The sequence below is a fragment of the Myotis myotis genome, unplaced genomic scaffold (genome assembly GCF_014108235.1).
Source record: "Myotis myotis isolate mMyoMyo1 unplaced genomic scaffold, mMyoMyo1.p scaffold_m19_p_1, whole genome shotgun sequence".
NCBI lineage: Eukaryota > Metazoa > Chordata > Mammalia > Chiroptera > Vespertilionidae > Myotis > Myotis myotis.
In genome coordinates, this window is record NW_023416313.1 from 143,926,534 (window position 1) to 143,935,573 (window position 9,040).

General features: G+C 40.1%; 1 non-coding gene and 1 pseudogene across 1 annotated transcript; both read right to left on the reverse strand.

Annotated features, from left to right (window-relative positions):
• Positions 1-4,283: 4,283 nt before the first annotated feature.
• Positions 4,284-4,504, reverse strand: LOC118660998 (annotated as a pseudogene).
• A 1,570-nt stretch (positions 4,505-6,074) lies between these two features.
• On the reverse strand, positions 6,075-6,208 carry LOC118661788. The gene has a single exon (XR_004969472.1). It is a non-coding gene; the product is annotated as a small nucleolar RNA SNORA64/SNORA10 family (small nucleolar RNA).
• Positions 6,209-9,040: the final 2,832 nt, after the last annotated feature.

The following is a 9,040-nucleotide window of genomic DNA, read 5'->3' on the forward strand; positions in this document are numbered from 1 at the left end:
AAAGTCACTAATTATACGAGAGATGCAAATCAAAACGACAATGCGTTATCATCTCACACCTGTCAGAATGGCTATCATCAACAAATCAACAAACAACAAGTGTTGGAGAGGATGTGGAGAAAAAGGAACCCTTCTGCACTGCTGGTGGGAATGCAGACTGGTGCAGCCACTGTGGAGAACAGTATGGAGCTACCTCAGAAGACTAAAAATGGAACTCCCATTGGACCCAGTGATCCCACTACTAGGAATATATCCCAAGAAACCAGAAACGCCAATCAGAAAGGATATATGCACCCCTATGTTCATAGCAGCACAATTCACCATAGCTAAGATTTGGAAACAGCCTAAGTGCCCATCAGCAGATGAGTGGATTAGAAAACTGTGGTACATATACACAATGGAATATTATGCTGCGGTAAAAAAGAAGGAACTCTTGCCTTTTGCAACAGCATGGATGGAACTGGAGAGCATTATGCTAAGTGAAATAAGCCAGTCAGAGAAAGATAAATACCACATGATCTCACTCATTTGTGGATTATAGAGAACAACATAGACTGATGAAAAGGGACAGACCCAAAGACTGAGAAACAGCAATCAGGCTATCAATCCCCAGAAGGAAAGTAGGGGAGGGCGGGGGGAAGGGGAAGAGATCAACCGAAGGACTTGTATACATGTATATAAGCCAAACCAATGGACATGGACAACAGGGGGATGGGAGCATGAGTTTGTGTGTGGGGGGGAGGTTGGGGGTTAATGGGGGGGATGAGGACACATTTGTAATACCTTAACTAATAATAATAATAATAATAAAAAAAAAGCTTCTGCACAGCAATGGAAACCATCAACAAAACAACAAGAAAGCCCACTGCATGGGAGAACATATTTGCCAATGTTATATCTGACAAGGGCCTAATCTCCAAAATTTATAGGGAACTCATACATCTTAACAAAAGGAAGATAAACAATCCAATAAAAAAAACTAGGCAAAGGACTTAAATAGACACTTTTTGAAAGTGGACATACAAAAGGCCAAGAGACATATGAAAACATGCTCAAAGTCATTAATTATCCCAGATATGCAAATCAAAACAACAATGAAATATCATCTCACACCTGTCAGAATGACTCTCATCAACAAATCAACAAAGGACAAGTGCTGGTGAGGATGTTGAGAAAAAAGAACCTTCGTGCTTTGCTGGAGGGAATGCAGACTGGTGGAAAACAGTATGGAGTTTCCTCAAAAAATTAAAAGTAAAACTCCCATTTGACCCAGTAAACCCACTTCTAGGAATACATCCCAAGAAATCAGAAACACTAATCAGAAAGAACATATGCACCCCTATGTTCATAGAAGCACAATTTACAATAGCTAAGATTTGGAAATAGCCTAGTGCCTATCAGCAGATGAGTGGATTAAAAATCAGTGGTACATCTACATAAGGGAATACTACACTGCTATAAAAAAAAAAAGAACTCTTACTATTTGCAACAGCATGGATGGAACTGGAGAACATTATGCCAAGCGAAATAAGCCAGTCAGAGAAAGATAATATCACATGATCTCACGAATTTGTGGAATATAATGAACAACATAAACTGATGAGCAAAATAGATCCAGAGACAGAGAAGCATGGAATAGACAGTCAAACTTCAGAGGGAAGGCAGGGGAAAGTTTGTGTGTGTGGTGGTGGTGGTTTGGGGGGGGGGGGGGGGGTTGTCATAAGAGCTCAACCAAAAGACTTGTATGCATGCATATAATCATAACCAATGGAAAAAGACACTAGGGGGGTAAACGCATGTGCCTGGGGATGGGAGGAGGGTGGCCAGGGAAAAGTAAATGGGGGAAAAAATGAGACATATGTAATACTATATGTAACACTTTAAACAATGTATATATATAAAAGCCTAAGCGATTGTTACAACCGAACAACCAGAACAACCGGCCAACCAGTTGCTATGATGTGCACTGACCACCAGGGGCAGACGCTCAACACAGGAAATGCCCCCTGGTGGTCAGTGAACTCCCACAGTCAACCTCCCATGGCTTGCCAACCGCCTGCGGTCCCTCCCCGCAGCCGGCCGGCCCCCATCGGCCCCTGGTGCTAAACCATTCATAGACAACCTGCTTCTGGGTCAGGGTTTCTTATGTAGCAGAGCAACTCCCTTGCTGCGATCTATTGAAAGTCAGCCCTCAACACAAGGGTTTGTCTCACTCCCGTGTCTCCCTTCCCCAGGGACCACCTGTCCGCCACAGTTGAGGAGGGGGAGAGGTGAGGAACCGCGTGGTGCTATGGTGCCAACAGCAGCATTGGTGTCTGTTCATTCCTACAGGCCCCAGGCTGGGATGGGGAGCCAGGGGTGGAAGGCAGTAGGTGCAGCTCCTTTCCCAGGGGGGCCAAGGGCCAGCTCCCTCCTCGGGTCTGGTGGCCAACCTCCTGTGGTACCTCCCCCCGTCCTTCTGGCCCCAGCTGGCAGGCCCTGATCAGCCCAGCACTGATCGCTGGTCAGGCCTAGGGACCCCACCTGTGCATGAATTCGTGCACTGGGTCTCTAGTAAAGAATAAAATAAAACATGTTTCATCATTTCACAAATTCCTGTACCAGGTATATTGGAAACTACATCTGGAGGCTTGAGCTAAATCTATGGTTTTGTTTGTTTTTTTAATAACTGACTAGAGGCCCAGTGCAGAAATTAGTACACCAGTAGTGTCCCTAGGCCTGGCTGGCAATCAGGGCCAATCTGTGGGATGACCTTCGGGGTGATAGGGGGGCCTTTGCTGGCACCTGCCTTGTGCTGCCCACTCGCTGGCCCTGCCCCCTGCTGCTGCCACTGGTGGCTTCCCTCTGTGGGGCTGTGGAGTGACCTGCATGGCGATCGGGATGTCCCTGCTGGTACCCACCTTGGGTGAGCTGGGGCCTGCGGCTGGGGGCAGCTCCTGCATTGAGAGTCTGCTCCCTGATGATCAGTACACAGCATAGAGACTGCTCGCTGCACTGGTCATGCTGAGGTTCAGTTGATTTGCATATTAGGCTTTTATTATATAGGATACCCTGTAGCTAATTTAGTTTATATGTTACTATTCCCTCAATCAGGATTCCCCATTTGCTTTAGTGGTTTATTTCTGAAGTCTTTTTAATACTGTAGATTCAAATGATCCACAAATCGAGAGGTGTATAGCCTTTCATCAGAAATTTCTAACCCTTTTCTCACTGAAATTTCTATTTAGGTCTCAGTTTTGGCCTACATTAGAATCTCAATGGCTGTTTGATTGATTAACAGGTTTCTCCATGAGCAGTTACAGTAACTCAGTGATTCAAGGAATAAGTAGTTACTATCTATGCTAGCCATTCTTTTCAGTGGTGTTTTTTTAAATATAAAATGGAAGTTTAAGGAACTTATTTACATTACAGTATACTCATTAACTATCTTAAAATATCTGTAATTACTCACTAGGGGACAAAAATCTAGCCATAGCAGTATTCAGTTTTGGGTTTGTACTTTAAATGTCTGTTTGGTCTTATTGCACTCATTTTTTCTGATAAGTAGGTTTGTCTATATTTCTAGGCAAGCACCAGCCAGCTTTTGATTTTGTTGATCAACTCAATTGAATCTATGTACTCATTTCTTTACACGCATCTTTCTACTTTTATCAATTCAAATTTTTAATTGTATTTTTTCAAATTTTTATTATGATAAGGTACACATAGTATATTTACAAACCTACCAATTTTACTTTCTTTTATATAAATACTTCCCAGATGTATTGCCATATAATGGACAAGTAACCTCATAATATATTTAAAGTACCCAGAATGAATATTTGATGTATGTGTACATCATAACGTAATTTCCACCATCAAGCTAATTAATAAATCCATCACTTAAGTTAGCTTTTTTATTTTTTTTGTTGATAATGCTTAAGATCTACTCTCTTAGAAAATCCAATTACACAATATAGTATTATCAACTGTAGTTACCATGCTGTACATTATATCTCCAGGACTAATTCATCCTACATAACTGAAATATTTTACCCTTTGACCAACCTCTCCCCAATTCCCACACCTCAGAGACCTGGAAACCATGGTTCTACACTTTGTATTTGAATTTGAATTTTAGAATCTATGAATCTATATATATATATATATATATATATGAGATCAATGAAGTATTTATCTTTCTGTGTCTTGTATTTTCACTTAGCACAATGACTTCTGGGTTCATCTTTTTTTTTCACAAATCTAAGGATTTCTTTTTTTCTAGGCTGAATAATTAATCTTCTAATATATATATATATACATATATATATATATGTATATATATACACACACATATATGTATATATATACACACAACCTACATGTCCATTGATGGATGAATTAATATTATATATACTAGAGCCCAGTGCACGAAATTTGTGCACTGGGGGAAGAGGTGTCCCTCAGCCCAGCCTGCACCCTCTCCAATCTAGACTTGATCTTAGCCAAAAGGCCGAGAAGCGATATGCAAAAAGAAATCTAGGACCCCTCAGGGGCAGTCGGACATCCCTCTCACAATCCGGGACTGCTGGCTCCCAACCACTCGCCGGCCTGCCTACCTGATTGCCCCTAACCACTTCTGCCTGCAAGCCTGATCACCCCCTAACAACTCCCTTGCTGGCCTGATCAACGCCTAACTGCTCCCCTGCTGGCCCAATTGCCCCCAACTGCCCTCCCCTGCAGGCCTGGTCGACCCCAACTCCCCCCCCTTCCAGGCCTGGTCTCCCCCAATTGCCCTCCCTCCACTGCTGGCCTGATTGCCCACAACTGCCCTCCCCTGCCGGCCATCTTGTGGCAGCCATCTTGTGACCACATGGGGTGGCCATCTTGTGTGAGGGCATGATGGTCAATTTGCATATTACCTCTTTATTATAAAGGATGATAAAGGATATGTATATATAGCATTTTTATCAATTCTCCCATCAATGGACATTTAGGATCTTGGCTCCTGTGAATAATGCTGCAATAAACATGGGAGTGCAGATAATTCTTTGACATACTGTTTTCATTGCTTTCAGAGATATACTCAGAAGTGGGAGTTATGGATCATATAGTCATTCTATTTTTAATTTCTCAAGCAACCTCCGTATTACTTTCCATAGTAATTAAATCAGTTTATATTTCTACCAATAGTGCACTAGGTTTCCCTTTTATCTCCATCCTGGCCACATTCGTTATCCCTTGTCTTATTGAAAATAGACATCCTAACAGGTGTGAGGAGATACCTCAATTGTGGTTTTGACTTTAATTTCCCTGCTTATTAGTAATTGGGTATCTTTTCATATACCTATTATCATTTGTATATCTTCTTTGGAGAAATGTCTATTCAGGTATTTGTCCTTTTTTAATTAGACTGTTTTTTCCTTGCCTGTTTTGCTAATGACTTGTATTATTTTCTTATATATCTTGAATATTAACTCATCAGATATATGGTTTCCAAATTGCTCTTTTATCTTTATTGTTTAAAGTACTACAGATGTCTCCTTTTTTGTTGTTGTTGTTTTCCCATTGACCCCTTCCACCCTCCATCCACCCCTCCCAAGCTTTCACCACATTATTGTTTCCATGGGCTATGTATATATGCATAAGTTCCTCCAGTAAGCTCTCCCCCCATGCCCCAACCCCCACCTTCCCTCTGAAATGCATCAGTCTCTTCCATGGTTCTATGTCTCTGGATCTATTCTGTTCACCAGTTTATTTTGTTCTTTAGATTCCATTTACCAGTGCAATCACGTGACATTTATCTTTTTCTGATTGGCTGATTTTGATTAGCATGATGCTCTCCAGTTCCATTCATGATGCTACAAATGGTAAGAGTTCCTTTTTTTTTACTGCCACATAGTATTCCATGTTGTAACTGTACCAGAGCTTTTTTATCCACTCATCTGCTGATGGGCACGTGGGCTATTTGGTTTTCAGATTTTTCTCTAATTTCACAGGTTGCCTTTTTATTTTACTGATTTACTTATTTTTCTGTGCATAAACTTATTAGTTTGATATAGTCACATGTTGTTTTTTTTTTTTTTTTACCTGAGGCCTGTTGCACCCCTCAAGCAAAGGCTGGCCACTGCGAGGCCAACCTGAGGTCCTGAGGAGAGCCTTTCTCTCTCTCCCCATTACGAAAGCCACACGTGTGAAAGCAAGTGTGACAGTGCAGAGCTGGGAGAGTGTTTTTGTTCTTTTGTTGCCTTTGATTTTTGTGTCAAATACAAAAAGTCATTGCCAAAACTAATGTCAAAGTGATTATTTTTTACCTTCTATTTTCTTGTAAGAATTTTGGTTTCAGATTTTATGTTCAAGTCTTTAATCCATTTTGACTTGATTTATATATGTTGTGAAAGATAGGGATCCAATTCCATTCTTTTGCCTGTAAATATCTAGTTTTCCCAATACTATATGTTGAAGAGACAATCCATTTCCTATTGTGTATTCTTTGTGCCTTTATTAAAAATTAATTGACCACATATACAGGGTTTACTTCTGGTATCAGGAATTGTGATAGATAACTTTATTGTTTTCTTGCTCAAGTTAAGCTTTAGCTATTTGGATATTTTGGGTCTATTTTTCTATTTCTTTGAAAAATTCTATTGGAATTTTGATAAAGATTGAATTAAACTGGTACATCATTTTGGACAGTGTGGACATTTCAACATTATAATTCTTTCAATTCACAAACACAGAATATCTTTCTATTTGTTTTATCTTGAATTTCTTACATCAGTGACTTACAGAATCATGTGTACAGATTTTTCACCTCCTTGGTTAAATGTATTCCTAATTATTTTATTCTTTTTGATGTTATTGTAAATCTACTGCTTTCTTAATTTCTCTCTGAAAATCTGTTGTTAGTGTATAGAAACACAACTGACTTTTGTAGATTGATTATCTATCCTGCAACTTTACTGAATTTGTTTATTAGCTCTAACGGTCTTTTGGTGGATTTGCTTGAGTTTTACATATGTAAAAGCATGTTATCTGCAAACAAGTTATTATAATTCTTCCTTTACAATTTGAATACTTTTCATTATCTTCCTTTTTAGTTGCTCTGAATGTAACTTTCAGCTTTTCCTCGTTGAGTATGATGTCAGCTGTGACCTTGTCATATATCACCTCTATTACATTGAGGTACATTCCATCTCCACCTTACTTGTTGCATTTTTATCATGAGTGGAGGTTGAATTTTGCCATTTGCTTTTCATGCATTGATTGAGATGCTTATATTATTTTTATCCTTCATTTGGTGAGTATGGTGTATCACATTTATTGACTGTGGATGTGAACCACCCTTGCATCCCCGAAATAAACCCCACTTGAACATACTGCATGATCTTTCTACTGTGCTGTTCAGTTTGGTTTGATAATAATTTCTTGAGGATTTAAAAAAATCTATGTTCATCAGGGATATTGGCTTGTAATTTTCTTATAGTGTCTGTGTCTGGGTTTAGTGTCATTGTAATGCTGCCCTGTGATTTACTGTATTTTGTAGGGGAAAAAAAGTATATATTTTCTGAATGATTCCCCTGTCAGATATATTAATTACAAATGTATTTTACCTCTCTGAGACTTAAATTTTCATCCTCTTAATGGTGGCTTTTGATAAAGAACAGTTTTCAATTTTAATGGAGTCCAATTTATCCTTTTTTCCTTTATGGTTGGTATTCTTTGCACCCAGTTTAAGAAATCTTTACTAAAAAATGTTTGATTTTACAGATTTATTTATTTATTTGACTGTCATATTTAGTACTTTAATTTGGGAAGATTAGAAGTGCCTATAATAATCCCCTTTCCCCATAGGAGCTATCAACAAATGACTGATTAGATTGATGTCTACACATAAATATCTTAACTCTCTCAATCTACAGGTCAGATAACACTGAGCTGTGTGTTATGTTCTGTATTTCAGAGTTTTCCCAATGGGGTTAGATCTAATTCTTAAAAGTGGCAACTGATTTGATAAGCCACATATCAGGTGCCTTCAGCTACCTTTTCTTACATAACCATTCTCCTATCAAATTTACTTCACCACCCAATTATATTATTTGTTCTAGGATTCTTGTCTTACAGTCTATCTGTGGAGGAAACTAAATTAAAACAGTTATGCAAGAGTGGCCATATGGTGAAGATCCTCAGAATGGAATTCTGGAAACTGATTATTTGTTGACCAGGAAGAATCCAATTGCTGATGGCATGTAAACACTGGCATTCTATTCCTCCCCACCATGGTAAAAGACAGTTATTGCACCTTCAGTTCCTGTCTCTAAGAAAAAGTGACAGCTCTTGGTAGGCTCATTCAAGTTTTGGAAAATTTGAAATTCTAATTTTATAAATTTATTATATAAGTTTGATGGTAGTTTTAATTGGGGTTCAGAATAAGAGAATGCTCTGCATTAGATTCAAACTGTAGTACAGGTGGGCCTGCCACTTGTCCCATATAGCCTATTACTTCTCACAGTGCTTAGAGTATTGACTAGAGGCCCAGTGCATGAAATTCATGCACCAGTGGGATGCCTCTGCCTGGCCGGCAATCAGGGCCAATCAGGGCTATTTCACCCAGTCCCTATTGGGGCCAGTTGTGGCCAGTGGCCAGGGAGGAACTGCGGAAGGGACTGCAGGAGGGCTCCAGGGCATGTCCGGCCCCATCTCACCCAATCCCGATCAGCCAGACCCCAGCATCAAGCTAACCTACTGGTAGGAGCATCTGCTCCCTGGTGGTCAGTGCACGTCATCGTGACCGGTTGGTCGACCGCTCGGTTGGACACTTAGCATATTAAGCTTTTACATATATAGATTATAACTCAGGGCACGGAATGCTCGGCATGCACTTTCCCTCCAGCTCCTGGTCTTGGAGATCTCATGTCCTTCCAAGGCTCTGCTCACCCTCTTCAGTTGCCACACGAAGTAAATTGCATCATGTGCATGGAAACCCTTTGCAGGCTCCATGGGTGTGTCTTTACTTTGCTGCAGTCCCAATTACCCCAACATAAGGAGAGACACCCTCATT